The 25,562-nt window shown below is 43.9% G+C and overlaps 1 protein-coding gene and 1 long non-coding RNA gene across 3 annotated transcripts in view; both read right to left on the bottom strand.

Moving 5' to 3' along the window:
* The window catches only part of TSHZ2 (teashirt zinc finger homeobox 2), a 443,345-nt gene that overhangs the window by 145,028 nt on the left and 272,755 nt on the right, over nt 1–25,562 (bottom strand). The gene's annotated exons all lie outside the window — the stretch shown is intronic.
* On the bottom strand, nt 5,517–17,542 carry LOC119865693. Its single transcript, XR_005377989.1, has 3 exons — nt 17,337–17,542; nt 5,687–5,825; nt 5,517–5,605 (listed from the first exon to the last, which is right to left on the bottom strand). It is a non-coding gene; the product is annotated as an uncharacterized LOC119865693 (long non-coding RNA).

Raw genomic sequence — 25,562 nt, 5'->3', positions numbered from 1 at the left:
CCTGTGTCGGCAAATCATCTAAATATTTAACTGATTTTTTTTTCCTCCCCAAGGTTTCTTGCAGACTCTTGGCATCGTGTAGCTGATAGGCAGAGAGAGTCAATAGCAAGAAATCAGGCATCTCAAATCTATAAATCTTGGGTCTTTCTCTGGTGTGGCTGATGCTCTTGGATTCCTGGTTGCTTCCTCGCCACAGGGGCTGGAAGAGCAAAATACTCACTGTCTCAGCCTTACTTTCATCTGTGGCTGAGCACCCGTTTCTGGCAAATAAGATGCTAATGGAATTCTTCCAAGGGAGGAGGGTGGTCCAAGGAAGGGTTTGCTTTTTGGGCAAGAGGAGCAGATGAGCTGGGTGGTGTCTTTCCCAGTCTTCCTGCCTTGCACACAGTTGTGATGCTCACAGAGCCAGGGTGGCTCTTTGATTGTGATACGAAGCACGAGGGGAAGGCCATGAGAACCACAGGCACCGTGACGTGGTATGGCCTCAGGACCTCTGGAGTGGCTGCCTTGTTAGGTGAGAAACAGCAGCTCCTCTTGTTTAAGACTCGTGAGGACAGGATCCTCTGTTACTTGCAGCCAAACTCATTTTTAGAGGGTACACATGTGATGCCCAGTAGAAGCCCGAGATTAAGTCATGTTCAAGGTGAGATCTTTGAGGCATCCCCTTGGGGTCCACCTAAAGCCAGAGCTGAGAGTATGGGAGCAGGAGGCAGAGCGGGAACTGGTGGTTGCCTGAAATTTGGGAAGGAGTATTGCTCACGTGTCTGGTCCATCTCTTGTGTCTGGGATAGTTCGGAGTGCCTCAGGACAGGCGCTCCTCTACCCAGCAGGCCGAATGACCATGGCATGGGGGAAAGAAGGCAAGAAACAAACCTTAGTTATTTAAAACTGGAGCAGACTGTGACCTTTTGGGGAGAGCAGAGCTTTATTCACACAGTTCCAGCCACTCCCTTTGTCTTGGCCCAGACCAAGGGAGGCAGAAACAAATTAGGTCCAGGAGGTGTTACCAGCATCGAGAAAGTTCATTAACATCTTTGCTGTGTAAAGTCAGTTGAAGACTGACTTTAGTCTTGGGGCAAAGAATGTTACAGGTCTGCATCATTAACAGAGAAGTTCTGTTCTGTTTTGTTTTGCTTTTCCACAGGGCAGTGGGCTGGTGAGGAATAGAAAAAAGTAGCATGGTCGGCTAGAGGGATTTTTTTCATTTATACTCTAATATTATGTGTCGCAAGTAGGATGGTGATGATACGGCACAGTTACCTGCATTGTACTTATAGGGAACTCTCAAACTAAATATTGCATTATTTGCTCTAATCTCTTCCATGCTTTTTTTTTTTTTTTAAGATTTTATTTATTTATTCATGAGAGACACACAGAGAGAGGCAGAGACAGAGGCAGGGGGAGAAGCAGGCTCCATGAAGGGAGCCCGATGTGGGACTCAATTTCAGGACCCCAGGATCACGACCTGAGCCAAAGGCAGATACTTAACCGCTGAGCCACCCAGGCACCCCATCACCTCCACCCTTGATTAAAAAACTCTAAGACCGTGTTGTTTGATTGTAATATGTAGCGGTACAGGGTGGTCAATAATGAAGGAGAAAGGAAAAAAAAAAATAATGAAGGAGAAAGGGCTGTGCCTGCCTTAGGTCAACACTAGGGAAGTGACTGGGGAGTCATCACAGAGAAGTGAAAAGCAATTCGGTAATAACAAAATTAACAGTGGCAGACGTGTACTCAGCACTTGCTACAGAGCCAACCTTGTTCGAAAGGCTAGAAAGTTTAACTTACTTAATCCCCACCACAACCCTATACAGTAGGACCTAACTCCCCCATTTCACAGATGGGGTAAACTAAGAAAGCACGGAGGTTACTCATCTTTTCCAAGGTTTCTCAGTAGTTAGTTCTAGACAGTCTGATCCCAGCATCCAGCTCATCGTTACGACATCATATTGCCTCCCCATTGTAGCCGGAAGTGACAAGGAGAAATAGTTTCTGAGAAACTTGAAGAAATGTTCAGAGGGCTCTGGATTTCCAGACGGTGTGGGCGTGTGAGCGTTTCTCGACTGACTGAAAAAAAATGTCAATCGAACCACCACGTTCGGTAATAGCTGCCTGAGATGCAACTGCAGCTTTATGGAAAAATGCAGTTGGCCTTACCAGTTGTTGAAACCATCTTCTACTTTTGCTGTTAAAGATGAAGATATAAAACAGCTTCCAATTTTGCCTAAAATCAAATGAAGCCTTTTTCAAATTAAAAGATGAGTTTTTAGGGAAATATTTGTCTACTGAAAAACTGCTTCTCTAATTAAGCAATTAAGTCTCAACAAGACAGACCTCATCATTGCTTAAAGGTCATTTAAAATGCAAAGAGGATGCAGAACTCAGCTGGGGCGGTAAATCAGCCCATCTCCGTGGGCGTCTAAAGTTCTGCGTTGTCTTCAACTGCACATGCAGTGTTTATGTATTTAAGTATTTGGGCTGTTGCCTCTGTGTGCCGAAAGACTAAGAAAACTTGGCTGTGTTTTTCGGCTCATCAACATTATTATTTTATAAGGTACATGGAGCTGGAGGGGGGGGATGGCCTACAGCGGGTGGAACCCGAAGCATTCTTCTTTGCACACCAGCCCCCAGTTGCGTGGAAATTTGCTACGACTTCACTACCGCCACCTCGGTGTGGAGGGTGTGGTTTCCAATAATTACATTGCTGCTATTTTGAGTAATGAGATGGGGTTCCTGCACAGCAAGAGGTAGATTTTACTGGGTTCATTTAAATTTTATGGAAATGAGTATTTATTAGTTGACATCCAACTGAAGCCCATCTCGAAGGTTTGCCTTTCTTAATCCATGGCTCACTGAGACGAAAGGATGGCGTACATAAAGGATTAATCCCCTTACCTTTTCTTGCTAATATGGCACTGTCTCCACTTAACTGCCAGGAGGGCTGACATTTTCCTGTGGCCTAATCCTAAGGAGGTGAAGAGGACTCATAAAACACCAGTAACATCCCACCCAGCACCCACGCTCCTGGGAAGACAATTACTTAGCAGTTTAGGCAGCAACGATGATTTATTTTCAAGGACTGTGTGTGCCACAGGGTGATAGGATAAGACTGACCGACCTCCCTCTAAATTTTTTGCATGCGTCAAAGAATAATAATTAGTCATTAAAGAGGCTCCATGAGACCCGAGTTTTTAAAAGACCAAAGTGGGTGTTGGAATGATCTAGATTATCGTAGAGAATTTTGCAAGGCTCTCCTTTCCTCCCGGCAATCCCCGCTTGATCTCCCCAACGCTTTGCCATCATCAGGCAAAGCCCAAGTGCGGGGGGCTTCTCCATGTGCTTTCCGCCGTCCTCCTGACCCTTGATAATGTTGACAAATTGAAGACATGGCTGAAATGTGGCACTGTCATCCCTCACTTGCATCACACAGAATGGCAGGTAAACAGGAAAATCTGGGCTGGCCCAGAGAATGAGCCAACACACATAAATTACAAATAAAAAAATTAACAGACACCAATCTGCTCCCCAATACCATTTGCCAGCAAGAAATCTCTATGGTAACTGAACCCCCCCCCCGCCCCCGCCCAGCCTCCCTGGATAGTCAACTAGTGGATTTCCTCCCTTTCCCTTTTGAAGGAAAAGTTCTCAAAACTGATTTAAATATTATGATAATCTCATCGCCGAGCAATGAATGAGAGATGTAGTCGCGTTGGCTGCGGCGCCTTTTAAAACATATACTTTTCCTTCCCTCAAATGGCACTGCCACACAGGTGAACTTTCTCCTAATAGAAGGTCCCTTCTTTATAAAAATCTGGATGTGGGGAGTTGAAAGTGGTACTGTGCTTTTTGGGATGACTGGATGAAAGTTGCCAAGCAACTAAGGAATGATGTTAAGGGAAGGAGCACCCTCTGAACAGAATATCGCTTTTTGCAAACACTCATTTGTTGTTCGTGAGGTGGCACAGGGTCTCTCATCTCACTGTCTTGTCTCTGTAGCACCTGGTTGAAGTGTTCTACGTGGATAAAAATTCAAGCCTTTGCTTTGCTTGCAGGATGGGCAGATACTAACATTTATTGAAAAATTTCTCCTGCATCCTGAGAATATTGTTACTGACTTTTTTTTTGTTTTAAGATTTTAGTTTAAAATGATCTTGCCACCCAACGTGGGGCTCACTCACAATCCTGAGATCAAGAGTCACATGCTCCACCGACCGCACCGGCCACACCCCACCTCACCCCTGCCCTTGTATTGAATTTTTCATATCCCTGGCAAACCAGTAGGGTAGGTATTTTGTAATCTTCATTTGACAGTTGAGGAAAATAAGACTCAGAGAGGGTAAGTGGCCTGCTGAAGGTCATACAGTCCTTGAGAAAGAATTTGAGCTCAGTCTCCTTGATTTTGAAGTGCATAGTCTATCTGCTATGTGACATTGTTTCTAATATTTCTTTCTTTTTCTCTTTTGGAAATCACTGTCAATAGTCCTCCTACCCTTAGGGTGGTGCCATTCACAAAAACAAGTCCACTATACCTTCCCCTGGGATGAAATGAGGACAAATGACCAATCTTGACCCTTTCTCTCCTTCTTGCCTACTCTGCAAATCCCCAGAGATCCAGCCGAAGCTCTATGGCTTCAGCAGTTAGACTCTCAGGAACGAACTTGAAATTAGAATGCTTTCCTGGTTAATGACATTGACTGATGTGTTGAGCCGATCTGAGGCTAATTATATTCATTCACTGACCAAAATCATACCGACACAGGCAGATACCACTCATTTTAAAAGAAAAAATTGGGAGGGGGGGGTGCAGATAACTCATTATATCTTATATGGGAGACATCAAAAACATTAAGTTTCAGATGAAAAAGAGAGAGAGAAGAAAAAGAGAAAGAAAACATGAAACACTTCAAATCTTTTGTCAAGAAAATCTCTTCCAGGTGAGCATCAAAAGTTGCCTTTCTCAAGAAGTTTGAGCAACTGCCATTAGGATGAGAAAATGAAAAGGAACTCGAACAGAACAAGATGTCCTGAGTGATTTTATGATATTTCTGACCTTAAAAGGCATACATTGGGATGTAAGTGCTTTAGTGATTTTGTGGATTCTGAATTGGTACTGACTTGAAGGCCTCTTGAATACATCCTGAGGTTTGACATTTGCTATGCTTTTTTCCCCCACTCTCTCTCTCTCCTAAAGATCATTATGAAACAATGCCACAGAATCTTCCAAAATGTGAAAGTCTGTGGGAAGTTACTAAAACAGGTAGTGAGGGTTCGCTGGGGGCTGCACTTAACGAAAATCTGAAAATTGCTGGCTTTGTTGTTGGGAGAAATACACACTTGATTCGCAAGTGTCTTTGGCACGTCTTTGTGTGATGGCTGGGTTACAGCCATACTCCCCTGGCAGGGAATTAGATGAACAGCACGGAGGAAGTAAAGAAGATACACCCTAGAGAGGAAAACATGCTTGAGTTTCATTTGTCAAATTCTATTTTATTTTACTTTTTAAGGTTTTTAAGTTTTCGAGGATAAAAATAGGCAATCATGTTGGGCAATGAGTCGTCCTCTGGTGAGCTCTGTGGATCGTTGAGAAGCCGGTGTTCCCTAGCATCTGGAGATTATGGTGCAAAATGAATTGTCCAAGTAAGAACTCTCAAATTGTAGTCACCTAATTAAATTCTTTAATGCTTACCAGCAAATAAGGACACGCGACCAAAATTCAAACTTCAGTGTGGGGAGCTTGCTTGCTGAGCTGTGCCAAAGGCCAATGCCGGCTTCTCTGTAAGGGCTCTGTACCTAGGGTGAAACTGGACTGACTCAGGATATAGCACCTGGGAGAATCAAGAAGCAAAATTGGCACTGGGGTGGGGTTGAGAATAATTGATTCGACTCCAAATTAAAACATACCAAAGAGATGATGTCAGCAGCAAAATGACGAAAGAAATGGAGTAGTCATGCATGAGGCAAAAAATAAAAATAGCACACATTTTTCAAGGAGCAAAATAAAGAAGAAAGCCATTCACCTCTTCTACAATAAAATTTTTTTTTATAAAGGAAATCAGATCCATGATATCTATGCAGAATATATTTTTATGTGGGACCTATGTACCGTACTTCTGTAGGGCTGAATGCATTATGTGGAAAGCCAATAAGTCATTAGAATTTAAGGGGACTAGGAGTTCAAGGTATTTGGTGTAAAGTCTTGGGAGGAAGGATTTGTGTTATCTGATTATCTGCCTCTACTTTTACTTGATCTTGTTATTGTGACTATTTCAATTGGTGTTCAAACACTCCAGTTCTGTCATAAAATAGAGGATGATGGGTCTCTTTAATGGAACAGATGGGGTACAGGTAGCTGTCCAGCATCTTTTCAATTGGGGGGTGCCCAGGAATAAGAAATGCGCAGGCTCCAATTGCTCTGCCCATCCCGGATGACGTCACCACTGACTGGTGGGATTGGGCAGTTCACGGGCCTTGGGAGACTGTTAGAGTCTGTTCATAAGCCAAAAAGTGACTTCCACAAACCCTTTTGGGATGCACAGTTTCTCGTCTTGACAGAGGCACATCATACACTTCTCAAGAATGAGACAAAAATAAGCTCTGGGCAGTTATCAGGGGTGTTGCAAATAGTTTGTAAGCAATCCTTTTAAGGGATGAAAACCTGCAATTTATTTACTTGGCTTTAAGAAAAGAAAGACTGGGATTCTGACCAGTACTATATCACTGTTGTTCTCACTCAGTTACATCTGGACACATGCTTTCAGAGGGTTAGTCAGGCACTGTGCCCCCCGGGCTCACACCTTTCGGATGACTTTCTGGTTTCCTCTGTCTGGGCAGCCTGTGCTCAGGAACCTGCCCAGCTCTCAACCCCACCCTCCTCACCCCAACTCTTGCCCCATTTTCTGTTTCTCAAACAAGCCAAGTCCTTTCTTATATCAGAGACATGCCTTTTTGCCTTTGCCTGGCACATTCCTTTCCCAGATCTCTGAAGCCAGTGCTTTCTAGTTATTTATGTCTCAGCAAGAGGCTCACATCTTCAGTGGCAAGAGGCTAGAGAAACAGAGCCAGAGCCTCATTCACCTAAGAGGTCCCTTTATGGCTACGTGATTTCTCCTACTCGCTTGTCTAGAGAGAAGAGAACAAGAACTAGGCTTAACGTTTTGTAGAATTTCATTGCCGGTCCTCTCATACATGTAAGAGGCTATTAAATTCTACAGTAGATGATCCAGGGTTGATGGATGTTTAAATAGGTCACATGATAATTACAGACAATATTTAGTGTTTTCAGTGTGTCAGGCACAGATATGATGATAACATTTACTTTACACAATAGCCTTAGGAAGAAGATCCTGTTTCGGTCTCCCTTTGATAGACGAGTAAACAGGGGCTTGGACAAGTTACGTCTTGCTTAAGGTGGCACAGTTAATAAGTAAGAGGACCTAGATTCAAACTCAGTTATCGAAACTGCTAGTTCTTGGCAATGACTTGCCCAAGTAATACCGTAGTCAATAGATTAGAAATCGTATCGAGACTCTTTGGCTTTTTTCACTGAATTCTTTTGCCCTAAGGTTTCTGAATTTGGAGTTTTATCATTCACAGTGAACTTATTTCCTGGCATCATTCCTCTTGCTATTTCTTGAAGTACACTAATTCTGTTGTCCTGGGAGGAGATTATAAGAACACGAAACCTCTTTAGATAAAGCGATAGACACTGCCAGTATCGCTAAATGATTGGGGGTCAGGGTGTTATAAGGGGGGGATGCTAATGTCATGAGCCTTCTCCTTGGAGTGGGCTGCGGCAAATGGATTGGAAATCTGAGACCTCGGGTTTACTTTGAGCAAATAATTTCCTCTTTGTGCTTTATTTTTCTCATCTCTGTAATAAGCAGACTCTGAAGCCCATTTTGCGGTGGAGGTCCTCGGCCCTGCAGAAATTCTCAAACTTGGTGTCATCTCATTTAGTTTGCTTAAAGAGGAAAAAAAAAATCCAAAGCTTGCATGAGAAACTTGAGTGACAATGCAAAACTTGCAATTGCCTTCAACAGGGAAAAGATAAGGGTTGTATTTCTGTGTTTGTATCACTTCAACCTTAACCTTGGGCCGGGGATATAAAGGAGTTTCTAGGAAGATGGCTTTAACCTCAGACCAAGGAGGAACAGAACAAACTTGAGTTATGATAAAAGGCATTGATATCTCAGAGCCTGTGTTTTCAGAAACAGGGAGTGTGGGAGGGAAGGGCTGGAGACCAGCTATCCCTGGAAGTGCTAGCTCAGCTGGCCCCACTCTTTACACAGCTCCTTCCCCACCATGCAGTGGAGGAAGGAGAACCATGCCGTGCTTACTTTGAAGGAGTTTAATTCTTAAATACTGGAAACTGCAGGCACATGGCATGTTGGGTGACCATGCTATAGGAGAGATTGCAGCCTTTTAATCATAAAACTTTATGGCAACTAACCTACATGATCACACCACTCCTCTAACACACACTGACGTCTGATCTTTTCCTTGAGCCAGGAGGTGGGCTGCTCAGCCCGAGGAAGCCTAGAGCAAATTCCACATTCCCCAGTGAGACAGCAGTCTTTGGACTTCAGAGGAGACGTGAACCCAGACCTCGATCTGAAGAACTTAGGAAGAAAGCAGACTATTAAAAAAAAAAAAATTGGAGAAGGGACATCTGGATAATGAGAACTGGCTTAAGAGAAGACACAGTCCTCAAGAATAATATCCCTCAGACTGCTTGGAGTTTGTTGCAGTCATCACAGACCTGGGTGGTATCGAATCCTGCAACCCCATTTTAACCAGACTGGGGTGCACATCATTGGGTACGTTTGAGGAGCTTTAGGAAAGACATCAATTCAGCAATACAAACCAGAACTACAGGGTGAAAGGTGGCTCTGGTTTAGATTTTCTTCTAACTCCTTCCCAAGATGAAAGTCTCAGTTCAAGTGTCAAGTTCAAGGACTTAACCCTTCACTTTCTAACCTTTATCATGGCAAAGACAGAGCTCAGCTAGAGCTCAACTTTAAGACTTAGGCAGGCATCAGGGTCTGGGCAGATGTGAAAACATTGTTTAGTTGTCTTTCTGTCTATCTACCTATCTATTTTTTTGTGATTAGGTCCCCTTTTTGGTAAGTGGTACTGGTTTTCATCTAGGCTAGTGATTAATTAAATTTCCTCTTTATTTTATTTTTTAAGATTTTATCTATTCATGAGAGACACAGAGAGAGAGAGAGAGAGGCAGAGACAGAGGCAGAGGGAGAAGCAGACTCCCTGTGGGGAGCCCGATTCAGGACTCGATGCCAGGACCCTGGGATTATGACCTGAGCCAAAGGCAGATGCTCAACCACTGAGACACTCCGGCAGCCTAAATTTTCTCTTTAATAAAAGGGTATACAGATATGGCAAAAAAGTATGACTTTCACTTGAGTGAAATTGGGGAAACATTGCTTTATGATTATAATAGCTAAAACTCTTTTTAAAAAGATTTTATTTATTTATTTATTTATTTATTTATTTATTTATTTATTTATCAGAGAGAGCACATGAGGAAAGGGGAGGAGAAGAAGTAGAGGAACAAGCACATTCTGTACTGAGCATGAAACCCAACTCGAGGCTAGATCTGAGGACCCTAGACCCAGGCTAGACCCTGAGATCATGACCTGAGCCAGAACCAAGAGTCAGATGCTTAATCAACTGAGCCACCCAGGCACCTCTCTTTTTTTAGTGTTAGCCAGGACATATTCTAAATCCTTTATATATGTATTAATTCACTGAAGTTTCTTTTTTTTAAGATTTTATTAATTCATGAGACACACACACACACACAGAGAAGCAGAGACACAGGCAGAGGGAGAAGCAGGCTCCATGCAGGGACCCCAATGCAGGACTTGATCCTGGGTCTCCAGGATCATGCCCTGGGCTGAAGGCAGGTGCCCAACCACTGAGCCACCCAGGAGTCCCAGTTCACTGAACTTTCTTGACTACAGTTTGATATAGATCTTCTTATTATTCACATTTATTATAAGAAAAACTGAGATGCAGAAAGTTTAAGTAAGTTTACACTTAAATTTACAAAATTCACATTCAGCAGGCTATAGGGTCAAGATTTGAACTGGAGGATTTTGAACTGCAGAACACATGCTCATAACTACTGTGCTATCCTATAATCCAGAAGTCTGGCTATGCCTGTGAATGGAAATGATCTGTGACCATTAGTGTTAGTCTATGAGTTTGGGTTGGCAAAGCATTAATCAAGCATTTCTAGTTGCAAATGGAGGAATGGGGACAAAACTCAAACCCAGCAACAGAGCAGAAGCGTGCTGAATGGAAAATGCCAAGATTCTAGTCTACATATTGCATTCTCTAAGATCACAGAGGGCTGAGCAAAGAGTCTAGCAAATTCTAAGAGAATGCCCCACTGGAGCTTCAAGGAACAGAGATCACTGGCCTCTTTATGCAACTGATGTGGTATTGTTGAAGGCAGGCTTGCTACTGCCTTCACCTTTAAGACATGATGGAAATCCTGCTTTTCAAAGGAAAAATTGAGAAATAAGGACTAAAAACAGGGATAATTGAAGATTCCCCACAATGAGGATTGAGGGCTAAAGGATGAAAAGAACTTAAACCCAATGACTCTCAGAACCTCTTGATGGACTGCAATGTTTCACTGAGCTGGTGAGTTTCCAGACCTCTTTCAATTCAACAGCCGCTAAATGAGAATTAGTACCAGGAACGGAGGAGGAAAAGAAAAACGGAGTGAGAAAAAGAACTAAAAATTATGGCTCAGGGGTATAATTTTTGCCTCGCAAAAGATCCTTCTCTGGGTTTTGATTTGATTTTAGTAAAATTACTCCCTTTTTTATAAGCTTGTAACCTTCCAAAGCAGTTGTTGTAGATTATTTCACTTCATCTTTACAATAATGTAAAAAAGAGGCAGGGAAAGTATTTTCTTATGCTTTTTAAGATAACGAAATCGAGGCAGAAGGCATTAGGGATCTATGAATCTAACAGAATCCCAGCTAGTAATAGTGCCATTGAGTGAAAGCCTACCACAGTGCTAGACAGTGCCAACTACTTTACCACATTATTCATTAATCCTTTAGAGAAATTTTGAGGTAGATACTTGCCTTTTGCCCAGTCTCTGGAGGCTAGAGAGATTGAGAGCCTGGCCAGCACGCTTAGCCTCAGCATGTTCCAGCTCATGAGAACTCATGAGAGCCGACTGTGCCCAGCTCTTCCCACAGGGAGACAACTTACATCACAGAACTCGGTAAACACTGCACATCAAGGCTTGTTTCCCTTGGGAAGCCGGTCATGAAACCATTTGCCAGCGTACAACTGGGCACATACCTGGTAACTGGCAGAGTAGGATCCAGAACCAGGCAGTCTGGTTCCAGACTTTTCCCTTCCCACCTCACAGTAGTGCCCATTCACTGTGAACAGCCTCCAAGACGGATCAGCCTCCTGGCTTCCAGCAAGGGGCAGGAGTTCAAGTTTCTCCTGGAATTCCTATACATGAATTTATATAGAAAAAGGTCTAGAAATGCCACAGGGATGAAAAATATTCATCTAGTTAGCACTAACTGTGAACTTTGTGCTAGATGGATGTGCATTTCAAGTCCATGCTCTTATTTTCGGGGCTGATTCTCATATCATGAAAACCATTTACCTACCTGATTAAAGTCTCGTTGACTGTGAGTGGCCCAAATGATAAGAATGAGTCCTGAACTAAAGGTGTCCCTAATTCCATGTCTGTGAGGGGACAAATAGGGAGGATGTGATGCCAGATGCATGTGGCTTTGATTCTAGCTCTGCTGCTACGTAGCTATGTGACCTTGGCCAAATCACTTCAGCTCCCTAAAACTCAGTCTCAATATGAACATGACGATAGGGTGTTTGAGGAGATTGAGTGAGCTCATTCCACAGAACCTAACATAATGTACACCCTCAATAAATTGTCAGCTCCTCTTCTGGGTAGTGTAGCTACTAGTAGTCTACATGCAGCGTGGGAAGGCAAATTCTAGCCAGAAAGTGGCTTATGTTTATTTATTGGCCAAGGGATGGAACTCAGATGGCCATCGGCAAGAGCTCATGAGAGGCTAGACAGGCCACCCTGACTGCTTTGCTACTGGAGGCAGAAATGCTCCAAATTAATAGATAAAAATTCCCTCCTTGGCAGGGCAAAGGTTTAAAGTACAAACTGCTCCAGATTTAAATCTCTGTCATCTACAAGTATAGACCTACCAGCCCACCGTGTTCCAGTTCGATCATCTGTAACATGTGGGCCGTAATCATGCTCACCTCCCAGCCTAATGCACCAAAAGCCTCAGTAATTAGTACTTATTACTATTAGGGATTGCAGTAAATGAGATGTTTTCTATTACAGGCCAGACACTCAATGTCTACTGGTCAAAGGTATCCTCTCCCATGGACAAGTTTGGTTGTGCCCTGATGAAAATTCCAAATCTGCTCTTTTTTTTTTTTGCCTTAAAAAAATGTCATCTAACCCTATTTCTGTGACATGTTTTTCTGTTCAGAAATTAAGAACGTAGTCTGTGCCACAATGTTGACACTCCAATACTTTGATCGGAAGGACGGTATTCTTCAAGGCAGAAATCATGAACTTGCCTCCCAGCCTCTCTCACAACTAATATTGTAGGCACAGGACCCGGGGTCTGCCCATCAGATGCACCAGTGGAAGGCTCTGAATCAGAAGGTATATTGTTAGGAAGCTGACTCATGATATCCTGTATTCTGTGTAGAAATCACCTGTGCTTCAGAGGCAGGTGGTTTCGGAGCTTCTAGCGGGAAGGTCAACTGTCCTGCTCAGGCAGCATGGGATAGGCGTCTATGTGCATTGCTGGTGCAAGCATGGCTCTGCTGGCACAGTCTTGGCTGTAAACTGGGCATGGGTCCTGGCTGTGTGGCCTTCAGATCTGATTCTCTGAACTGCTGGGTGATTTCATGAACCATGTAAAGCATTTAATATATATATATGTATATTTTTTACTGATAGCTGGTGTAGTTTCATGATGTATCCCAACTGAACCCCCTAATTTTGCTTATAGCATTTCTGACTTGTATGTTTAGAGGTCAACTTCCCACCATGGATAGGTGACCTTCCCTTCAATTCCCAAGTTCTTGGGAAAGGGGCATGGCAATGTAGCATTCCCTCATCTCCTCACCCCCACCCCTACCAAGCATCTACCACATAGGCAAGGGTTGGCAATCTTTTTCTATAAAGGGACAGGTAGTAAATATTTTAGGCTTTGTGGGCTATACAGTCTCTGTCACATCCACTCAATGTTGTTCTTATAACAGGAAAGCAGCCATATGTTAATAGATAGTATGGCTGTGTTCTGATTAAACTTATTTACCAAAACAAGTGATGGGCTGGGTTTGCTGACCCCCTGACAAAAGGTAGCACTTTACAGATTACAATATTACAATGAGCAACATAGACTCTTTTGAGAGTGGACATGACCACAGCTCTCCTCTTGACTTCGACACTGGCACCTGTGTCACCTCGGACATACACATTCGCCTCTCTGTACCTGTCTTTCTGCCTCTACCAATGATAAAATCGACAAGGCTGTTTCCTCCCTCACAGGTTGCTGAGGAGACCGAAGGAGGTAACAGATTTCAGAGTGCTATGAATATGTTAAAAGCACTTTAAAATAATGGAGTATATTTTGTGCCAACACCATACTGTTTTGATTACTACAGCTTTGTAGCATGACTTGAAGCCTGAAATTGTGATACCTCCAGCTTTGCCTTTTTCAGGATTGCTTTGGCTAGTCAGGGTCCTTTGTGGTTCCAAATATATTTTAGGATTGTTGGTTTTCTGTTCTATGGAAAACGCTGTTGGTATTTTGATAGGGGTGGCATTACATCTGTAGATTGCTTTAGATATAATCTGGATATGGTTAAAATGAAAAACACAAGAAACAAAAAGCTTTGGTGAAGATGTGGAGAAAAAAGGAACCCTCATGCACAGTTGGCCCGGTGCAGTCCCTGTGTAAAAATGAGTGGTTTCTCAAAAAATTAAATAGAATTACCCTATGATCCAGTTATCACACTATGAAGTATTTACTCAAAGAATTAAAAAAATGCTAATTAAAAAATACATGAACTCCTATGCTTATTGCAACATTATTTACAATAGCCAGATTATGGAAGCAGCCAAGGAGTCCATCGATAGATGACTGGATAAAGAAGAGATGCTGTATGTATACCATGGAATGTTACGCAGCCATGAAAATGAATGAAATCTTGCCATTTGCAATGACATGGATAAGTCTAGAGGGTAAGGGAAATGAATCCATCAGAGAAAGACAAATACTGTACGATTTTGCTCACATGTGGAATTTAAGAAACAAAGCAAGTGGAAAAAGGGAAAAAAAAGAGGCAAACCAAAAAACACTCTTGACTGTAGAAAACAAACTGGTGGTGGCCAGAGGGGAGGGAGAGGGGAAGATGGGTCAAGCAGGTGATGGGAATGAAGAGCATGCTTCTCATAATGAGTGCTGAGGAATATATAGAATTGTTGAATCAGGGGATCCCTGGGTGGCTCAGTGGTTGAGTGCCTGCCTTTGGCCCAGGGCGGGATCCTGGAGTCCCATGTTGGGCTCCCTGCATGGAGCCTGCTTCTCCCTCTGCCTGTGTCTCTGCCTCTCTCTCTCTCTCTCTCTCTCTCTGTGTGTCTCTCATGAATAAATAAAATCTTTAAAAAAAAAGAATTGTTGAATCACTATATTATATGTGTGAAACTAGTTAACACTGTATGTTAACTATACCGGGTTTAAAATTTTTAAAAAGAATGGCTATAAAAATTATAGAGTACATTATTATAATTATATTTTTATTCCCCAATAAGCAATGAATGCCATGAGAAGAGGGTCTGTGTCTTTTAATTCTGACCCTCTATTTTCTAGCACATTACATTTCATGGTCAACATAAATGCTTGCTAAATAAATACATAGTTTAGCTCTTGGTTCGGAGGACTTTTAAGCTTAGTGATAAATGTAAGCTAATGTTTGAGTAATCACCAATCCACGCAAATGAACAATAAGTGTTAGGGTAAACCTGTAAAATTGTGGTCACATCTTAAAAGCTTATAGAAGCTAAACAAAAAAATATAAAGTAATGCCGTGGGTTGGTTTACAAAGTGGCAGGAACTAAGGTAAAATGAAGAGAGCACATCTTGTCTGAAGCGAATGATGTTTTTCATTCCAACTAATTCCATGTGGAAATGTGGGACCACCTTTGGCAATTTTTCCAGTTTTCTTTTTTTTCTTTTTAAGATTTATTTATTTATTTATTTATTTATTTATTTATTTAGTGCAGGGGGGATGAGACAGAGAGGAAGGGAGAGGGAGAGAGAGAATCCTCAAGCAGACTCCCCACTGAGTGCAGAGATCATGACCTGAGCCAAAATTACGAGTCGTATACTTGACTGACTAAGCCATCCAGGTGCCCCAATTTTTCCAGTTTTTCAAGAGAAGCTGAAAATCTGGATTTTTAAGTAAATTGCTCTCAATTTTATACAGTGGCAATTAATCCTCAAGATTAAAAAATAATCAGTCTCAGGTCACCTATGACTCCTCGTGTAATTTCTAGAAGACACAATCGAAAGTAATAATCCTGGAATAGCAATGTAGAAAATTCTTAGATTTCATCGTCTTTTGAGTCCCTGATTGTAATTGATGGTCTTTCTTACTCACTGCAACATTTTTGATCATATCAATTTTCAATGATTCTTTGATCATGGAATTATTGCTCTTAGGACTTCTCTAGTCATTATGTTTATCGACACTGACTGTCCCAACTCCCCAGATTTCCACATGGCTTCCTCCTCCAATATATTCAGGTCTCAGTTCAGATGCCCTGTCCTCATGCAAGCCCTCCCTAAACATCCTGTCTAAACTAGCCTTCCTCCCCACTGCCCTTCCTCTTTTTTGGTAATACTTATCAGCGTCTGACATATATTTTTTATGATCTGTCTTCCCCCATCTGGAGTGTCACCTTCCTGAAAACAGAGATGTGTCTCTGTTTCATTCAATGCTGAATTCCCAGAACCTGCCACAGTGTCTGGCAATAGTAGGCACCTAATCGATATGTCAAACGGGTAAATGAGTGATCCTTTTGATCACTGTTGCCAAGACATCAAGACTATTTATTATCCAAGATTTTGGAAAAAAAAATATGGATATGAGAAAGCAGGTTTCTAGTAACAGGAATCTTAGTAAGTCTAAAACATCTTCGCTGGTCACTTGCTTTTGACATTGGGAAAAATCTACAAACCTAAAGCCAGCTTTTTATATCATGTTTACACCATGTTTATGATGGCTTCCTATGGCCGGTCTCCTGGGAATGGTGGGAGGGAGTTTTATGATGACCACACAAAAGCGAGCTTGAAGATAAAAGGTTTTAGGCTGCTCTAACAAATGAACGGAGAAGATCTGAAAGGTTCTTTGTAGAATACAAAATTTTCCATTTTGGAAGACTCTTGGAGGAACAAAGATGGCGGAAAGTCATGAAAAGTTTTAAGGGTTCATTCAGTTTGAGTAATTGAAGTAGAATAAGAAAAATACTGACTTTAAAAAAATGACTTCTACTATCTGCTACTGCGGATTTTATTTGTTGTCGAGGTGACATTAGCACATAGAAATAATTTTAGGAGAGTAGGGAAACTGAAAATCTGCCACCACCCTGGCAGTGACTCTTTAATATTTCCCAAGCCCCCTGCCACTTTCCATGCAAGTTTACTAACCTTATAGTCAATTAAGTAACATCTTCTCTTCTGGGAGAGTCAACAGATGAGCAACAGCTGCTCACTCTGTGAGGGGCACCGGGCTCAGTTTCATTTTTCTGAATCCATGGCAGCTCTGAGGACACACACACACCATACTTTGCACTTGTCTCCCTATCCCCCCTTAATCTCCAACATGTGAACCACAATTCTTAGGAAGTAAGTCAGCACACATATCAATGCCTACCCATCATGAGCCAGACCCTGGCTCGTGTTCTGATGAACGCCAAGTCTGTACTGGAGGAGGTCAAGTGCCAAATAATTTCTCAATATATATATAAACTCTTGCGGTAATTATACCCATTTTGGTCTCTGACAAAGTTGAGTATATTGAGTATGCTAAAGAGTTGCTTATTAATGATGTACAGAAGTAATTTTTCTTACTACTGATGGGCCAAGTGCCCCTCTTATGGGCGCCTCTACGGCCCCCATCATTGCACTCATGCCCAGGCAATGAAACTGTGCATTCGCTTCTTCCCCTGGTCCCCCATGTCATGCTTCCCTCAATCAAGGGGAGGTGTATGGTCTTACTGGTATCCTCTGTGTCCAGCCTAGCGTCTGGCACCTGATTTTCAGTTCAGAAGTGTTACATATCTGAGTGAACTTGTGGAAGGCAAGATGTCCCCAGGGCTTGGATCTGAGAGGACCTAGCTCTCTCCAGCCTACAAACAAAGAAAATTTTAAAAAGTGACATTCCCCACTCAAGAAACAAGTGGGTTTTCTCCATATCCTGAGTAGGGAAATGCCCTGCAAGGTGATCTACAACAGAGGATGGTGAGAGTCTTGAGAACTCTCCCTTATCCTGAACTCCATCTCTTTTATGATTTCACGCTGTGCTCTCCACGTTTGCAGTCCTGACGTCTCCAACTGTAAAAGTACGTGCTTGCCTCACAAAGTCTCGTGACAGCATTTTCTTTTAATTAGCACATTCATAACAGCAACAATAATTCCAATCATTAATAAGCTGCTCACCCCACTTAGGAACAAACCAAATGGCAAGAAGTCAATGTTAATTTTAAAACACATGTAAACAAGAATCCAGGAAGGCCAAACACAATAACCTTCTGGCATTATTAATGGCAAAGAACGCTTTCTGCTGAGCTCGAGAAGTAAATGGTACACGGATTGTGCCCCATACTCCTCCACTTATGCTTCGTGTGATGGAAATCAATTAATTATCATGTGGTGGTTTTTTAAAAAATATGTATGTTTTCCCCCAAATACCATATGCTTCATGAGCGTGGAGATCATGTCCATGTGGCTTCCTGGGCCCACGGTGTTCTCTGCACATAGTAGGTGTCCAATGCATCCGTGTTGAATGAATGAATGAATGAATGAATTCTCAACAGTGTGCTAGCAGATCTCTGGTGAAAGGACAGAACCCTGACATTTCAGAGTATCACTTCGCAACGAAAGTTGGGCACCAGCACCATTCTCGAATATTAAACTGACCCAGTGTTTGGGCCACGAAGGTCCAAGCGTCCACTCAAGAATTTCTGAATTTTATTTTCATTCTGATCAAAAAATGAATCCAGTTATACCTTGGATCCTCAGGATAAACAGACTTCTCACTGAATATTGCTACACAGAATCAATGTCTACCGTTGTGTTTATCCTTGTGATTGAGTGGGTGCCCAGCCATCAGGGAAAAAGGACATCGCCTGGCTTTTCAATAGAGCGTTTCTCACGTTCTGGGGGCTGGCACATTTTCTCAGTTCCCAAGTTTGGGAAACAGTTGTAGCTCCGTCTTCCCCGCTCAGCACTGTGACACCCATACGTCTGGGCAATGCCTGGGGCCACCATCTGTCTCCCTCGCCTATGACTCCACTGAGCGGCGTCAGGCTCTAGAGCCAGGGCCGCATTTCAGCGCGGGCCCTCGTGACGGACCCGGGATGTCTGCGATCATTTCCTCTGCTGCCTTTCATATCACTGAACTGAAACGATCAGACCTGTCAAGAGCGAGGGCCCCAGATGAAAGGCCAGTGCATTAAGACAGAGCATAATTGCCAGCTTCTGAGTTTCTGACATTAATCGTTTTACTGAAAGAAGACAGTGGAGCTCCTCTCTCTCTCCCTCTCTCTCTCTCTCTCTCCATCTCTCTCTCTGTCTTCCTCTGTCCATCTCTCTTGTATTGCCAACACACAGGAATTATGGAGGGGTGGGGGCTAGAGATTAAAAAAATCCCCACCTCCAGCAAGGTTCGCTAATTAAAAGTAATATGCTTCCCCCCTGGCCCCTTCCTTTTTTTTTTTTTTTTTTTTTGGCAATTTGATAGCACAAAACACTTCCTTGGGGGCCACAGGGGGAAACAAACTGAGACAGATAAAAAATGTTTTGTGTTCATCCAAGCACAACTATGTTAATGCGTATTATCCCATTAATGCGCATCAACATCGGGAATCGGCTCACCAATGCAAGCAAGAAGCATACACTTATCATCATTTGATAACATGTTTAATGACAGATTGACGGGAGATTTGCAAATGTGAACTGGCATCAGTGTTGCTAACTTCAGCTTCTGCCGCCGCCTCTGCTATGCCAGCATATTTATGTGCATAATTTGATTTCTCAGCCACACTGTTAGTACATTTTTAATATTAACTATGCGCGAACAGACAGCCGAACTTAAGTTGCACTGGTGGTTGGAGTTCATTAGATTGAAAAAGACGGGCATGCATAACTAAGGTGGAGGTGGCCGTCCAACATCCGAGAAGCGCCTCCGAACACACGCTCCGTCCTCCACGTGCCCGAGCTACACATCGCACGTTGTTGCAAGTGGCAGAGCTGTTGGGAATGAAGGAAAGAGGGGAAGCAGAGGGAGGGAGCCCCCCCACCCTGGGCCCCCCCGGCCACACCCGCATTGGCTTTCCCTGCTCCACCTCGGGTCCCTCCAAACCCATCACGACCCCACACTGGGGCCCGTTGCTTCGGATGGAGCAGGAGGGCCCTAGTTGCCTCTGGTTCCCCATGCACCAGGCCCCGACCCCCAGGAAAGCCTCCTTGCAGTGGGAGCAGGGCACGTCAGAGCTGTTCTGGGGAGGCGTCCCCATCTGTGATTGCCTCTTGTTCCCATCACGTAACACGCGGCGGGGCCCACCCCACGGATTTCCCTTGCTACCTTTCCATCTCTTCATCTGTCAAATGGGCATGAGAACATCGCCCCCTCCACGGGGGTGCGAGCTTAAGGAAGCTGCAGAAAAGGAGGGCTGAGCCCAGCATTTGGCACGCAGCAAGCTCGCCGCCTATGTTCATGCTTATTATTTTATTTCTGCTTTTTGGGGGAGTCATTAAAAAAATTCTCTAAGGCTGCTCCCCAGACACTAGGATCATATAAATCTGGGGTTTCAAATCCAGCTCCACGAAGTAAAGGCTATGTGGTGACGGTTAAGTCACTTAACTTCTGTGGACTTTGGGTATCCCATTGGGAAAACGGGGTGATCCCAGGGACACGCCTGGCATCCTGGCAGGAAGGATAGTATGAGACGGTGTGTAAAAGGGTCTAAAAGGCCTTGGATCCAGCACACACTCAGTTGGTCTTAGCCTTTATTTTCTTCGGGAATCAGGACAGTGCCTAAGTTCTGGCAGTGCCAGGAGGGTCAATAAAAAATACATTCAGGGACACCTGGGCGGCTCAGTGGTTGAGCATCGGCCTTCGGCTCAGGTTGTGATCCTGGGATCAAGTCCCACATCGGGCTCCTTGCAGGGAGCCTGCTTCTCCCTCTGCCTGTGTCTCTGCCTCTTTCTGTTTCTCAAGAATAAATAGAATCTTAAAAAAAAATACACTCAAATTTTGGTCCTGATGCTTCCTAACTGTATGATAACCTTTGTAGCACTCAGTTTTTTTTCCTCCTACAAAATGGGGACCCATCATGGAACCTACTTCTGTGAATTTGGGGAGGATGAAAGGAGAGAACACTGGCAATGTGCTCATTCCACGTTAACTCATGGTTACTAAAGCCCGTGTCTTCGGGGCTTCAGTGCTGCCTGGTGCATAAGAAGTGCTCAATAAACGTGTGTTGATTGAACAAGTGAGAGAGATCACTATGGCTACAGGCAAGGCTGAGGTCAGTCCTGGGAAAGATCTGTCCAGGGAACAGGGCAAAAGGCCTCCGGGAGTCTGTAGCTGAGCTCAGTGGGTAACCAAAACAGCACAAGAAAACAAAGAGTAGGCTTTTGAATGCCACCAGAGACACCGATGAACAGCCTTCCCTATTGGTGCCAACCAATGAAGGAGAGGCAACTGGCACTGGTGGAGCACCTACTACGTGCATCGTGCTAGGAGCTTCCTTATCTTTTCTTTTCACTTAACCTTCCTCACAGACTTTTAGTGGGGTATTATTATCCCCATTTTACAGATAAGGAAACTGAGGTTTGAGTGTGTGCCGAGTCTGGAGGGCAGAACAGGGGCTCCAGGAATGCTCACTCCACATTTGCGGACTGGACCTCAGAAAGGTTGGCCACCTGCTGAGAGGGACGCAACTTGCAAGTGCCAGTGTTTGGACCCGAGTGCACTTCTGGAACCGAGCCACACACACGTTCTAGCTGTGCCTTTCAGGTGGGAGACTAGAAGGCATGAAAGCAAAATGGTTAACCGGCCACTGTGTGTGCGCTGCTCCTATATGAACATCTATATGAAGGTGGCATTCCTGTGTCGTGGCATGTGATTCGTGTCATTCGCCGGCAGACGCGAGGAGGCCTTGCAGGGACTCACCCTCACTCTCCGATGCAGTGGGAATGTGGTTGCAGGGAAGCCCATCCAAAGAGAGCCCTGTAGTGATGCTTTGGGTCCCTTCTCCTCGTACCTCCCTCCTGCCTCCTGCCTGTTTGCCCTTCCAACACACGCAGGTGCAACTGTCTTCCGTGGGTGGCCCGTGGCTACTGGAGCTGCTGTGCCTACGGACCCTTCCAGCTGATGCCCCGCCTGGGATGGCTCCTCACCAGTGATGGAGCGAGGTCAGAGTACCAGAGCCCAAGCCCTGCCTCCAGAAGAGTCAAACTCGGAGGCATAGCTAACCCCCTGGGGGTCCCCGGGGGACTGAGGGGGAGGCTGGAGCTTTCCCTGAAATCACACCCAGGCCTAGCTTTCTGCCCTCCTCTTATTGGTTTCCTCTGGAAGCACATTCCTAAGAAATGACTCATCCAGGAATCTTCATACCAGGGTCTGCTTCTGGTCCCTGCGCCCACGGTGCCATCCTATGAGACCAGGCGCTGGCAGGCTGCAGCCCCTGCACCAAATCCAGCTCTCCACCTGTAATTGTAACTAAAATTGTATTGGCCCTCGGTTGCCCCTACTCATTTATGTATCATCAGTGACCATTTTTGTGGTGGAATGTCAGAGTCCGGTAGTTGAGATATATACTACACGTTCCACAAACCCTCAGGTGTTCACTCTCTGGTCCCGTGATAAAACAGATTTGCAGAGCCCTATGCTACCGAATGCTTTGAACACACCGAGCTCTTTCCCGCCTTAGGAACCTTGCGTGCACTATTCTTTCTGTCTGGTGTTCTCCTTCCTTGACTTGGTGGATGATCAATTGGGTCTCACTTTTTAGGTCTCCGCAAAAATGTCACTTCCTCAGAAAGGCCTTGCCTGCCCACCCATCTAAAGTTTAGCCTTCATCTTCTGTCTGGTTGCCCTGTATTCTCAGCACTCATGGCACTGAAATGACTGCCTTTGTTTACAGGCTGTGGCTCTCTCAATGTTACCAACTCGCGTGTAAGCTCCACGAGGGGTAGCAAGATGTAAGCTCCATCTTGCCCATTCCTGGATCCTTGTGCCTGTATGTAAACCGACTCAAAAATATCTGTTTCCTGACTGATGAGAAAGATTGTAAAACCCTTCAGATGGCTGTGTTCACACCAGCTAGGGCTAGAAGTCAGGTGCTGCTTTATGACGGCAGCACCTGGGTAATCTGATCCTCATTTTGAATCTGTACTCCCAAAGCAATGGGAACATATTTCACACTCCAGCTGCATTAGTGCCTAGACATTTATTGCCTCTGGTATTAATTTGCTTGTTTTGCCACATTATGTAATGGGAGGTCACTTTATGTTATAAGCTATAATTTTTGAATTTTATGATATAAATTGACCTGCTTCAGGAACCTGGCTATAAAGAGACTGGCTGTCAAGGGGTCAAGGAAAAGTTATGCTGTGTTAATGGTTTTAATTAATGCATTAATTTCACAAGTTTTTTTTTTTTTTCTGTGTGTGTGTGTGTGTGTGTGTGTGTATGTGGGGGCTTAATATGTGTAGGGTCCTTCTGAGATGTTCAAGGAGCTTCCTGGTGAGCCCATTCACACACATATATATCTGTGATTCCGCCCGCACACGAAAGCCAGAACCATCTTTAGACATGCCAATTGCATCATGCCATTCCCCTATTTAAATCCTCCCAATGAACTTAGAATAATCTAAACTCATCACCATGGGCTGGCCACTTGAGTCTGTGCTAAATATTCAAACTTCTCTCTGAGCTCAGAGTTCTGGCAACACTGACCTTCTCTGAGTTTCCCTCAACGCTCCCAGCTCTCACTTGCCTCAGGGCCTTTGCACTTGCTGTCCCCATCTCAAATCCCCTTTTCTCTCATTTCAGGACTGGTTCCTCAGTCCTTCATATTTCAGATGTCACGCCTCAAAGAGGTCTTCTTGGAGCACCCAAAGTAAATGAACACTACTGCTACCTTCATGGGATCTGAAATGAGCTTGTTTATGAGGTTGTTTTCTTGTTTCTTGTCTTTCTCCTTGTATAAGATCTTCAATGGGGAGGAACATATCAGTCTGTTGGCTGCTATATCCGTGGAGCCTAGCATGGTGCCGAGACATAAGGAAATGCACAAGTAAATAACGTACTATCAGGTAGCTGTAAATCTAATAAAGGAAATAAAACAGGGTGATGGGAAAGAGACATTTGAGAGGGCTGAAAGGCTCTAGATCAGGGCTTGGCAAACTATGGCCTGTGGGCCAAATCTAGCCCATCACCTGTTGCTATGGGGCCCACAGACTGGTCCTCACATTTTTAAATGGTTGAAAGAGTCAAATGAAGAATGCTTCTTTATGATACATGAAAACTATATGAAATTTGAGTGTCAGAGTCTCTCAATAAAGTTTTATTAGAATATAGCCACACCCCTTTATTTACACATCTCCTATTACTCTTCTGTGCTGCCATGACAAATTGAATCGTTGTGACAGGGACTAGGTGGCCCTGACCCAGAAAATATTTACTATCTCGCACTTTACAGAAATGTTTGTTGACTCCTGATTTAGATAGATTTTTCAGGGAAGAGCGCTTGAAGAAGATACTGTTTAAGTTGATATTTAAATAATGGGAATAGTTGATATAAAGATCAGAAAGACCCTATTTGAAGTCCCTCAGGTAGAAAAAACACTCATGAAATGGCATCTCTTCTCATTATGCTGTGAGCTTCGAATTAGGAATTTTAATCTGGCAGTCATGGGCTGGGCAAACTGGCACAGGGTAGTAAGTAGAGTCCTGGCAAGAGATAGGATGCGCTTCAATGATCCTAATCTGTGGGGGGATGTGTGGGGGGATGCTGTAGAAACAGAGGTGGAGCAGGTGAAATGGTGGAAGTATTATGGAGGTCTAGTAAAAAAAATTAGTAATGAAAGGAACAGCAGTGGGAAAGATGAGAGAAAGAGAAGCATCCATCAATCCCGAGCTGAGGTACCAGGGGACTAACGGGACCACTCTCTGTCATTCGGAATCAGAAAAATTAGTAGGTGTCAGGAGAGTGAGCGGATGGCCTAGGTCAAGCTTGAAAAAGATGAGTGGAATTCAGGATCATCCTCGCCCCCACCCAAAATCTCCACTGATATCACAACTCCTCTGGGCATACCAATCTCAGCCCAAGTTGTAACACGCTGAGCTCACCCAGTGCTTCCAGGAGTGTGCAGCTGACCCAGGCTGAAGAGACAGGCATCCTGTTTTCCCAGCCTAAGGCATTGCATCAAGAGTACTGTGACCCTACAGACCAAATCAGCTCAGTCTCCATAGGTGGCACTCCTGGTGAACAGACACGCTACTGAAACCCCTAAGCTGGCGGGATATAACCCTGGTGCTGATCCAGGCAATCTTGCTTTTCCTCTGAAAATGAAGACAAAATAGGGGGGAAATCTGAGTTGAATGATGGGGAAAGACCAAGTTCCAATGACATACGTCCTTTGAACTCAGGATTCATCTGTTCATGAAACCAACTCTATCCTTGGATGAACTGGCAAATTCTCTGGCTCACTAAATTAAGTTTGATTTGGTTTGGAGTCACTTATAAATAACAGATTGTGATAAACACAATTTCGAGTTAGCATGCTGAACAGTTTTAACTATTGCTTCCAAAATAATTTTGCGTCCCATCTTCTCAGAGTTACGGAAGATATTAAGCTAAGTCAAGAAGAGGACCTATCCCCTTGCCTGACAATCAAGGCTCTTGAGATGGGAAACTTCTGATACAACGGAGTTGTAGAAACAACTGAGTTGGTATCGTGTATCCCTTTATTAAGTGATCTCAGCAGAGTCCTAGAAAATTCTGGATCACCTCCTCCTTTCCTGGATTTCATTTCTCTCCTCTGGTTGCTTCTGTAGGTCCGTGTCTACTCTCTGTTTGCCCCCTCTAAGGGACAATCTAGATGGTCTCATCTTCTTGGTCTGACTTGATTTTCTACACTAACCTAGGACCTTCCTTATAGTTCATGCTGCTTCTTCACACAGGACAGAGTGTCAAATAGGCTCAAAGACTG

The sequence above is a fragment of the Canis lupus genome, chromosome 24 (genome assembly GCF_011100685.1).
Source record: "Canis lupus familiaris isolate Mischka breed German Shepherd chromosome 24, alternate assembly UU_Cfam_GSD_1.0, whole genome shotgun sequence".
NCBI lineage: Eukaryota > Metazoa > Chordata > Mammalia > Carnivora > Canidae > Canis > Canis lupus.
This window is presented reverse-complemented; position numbering and strand designations above follow the sequence as displayed.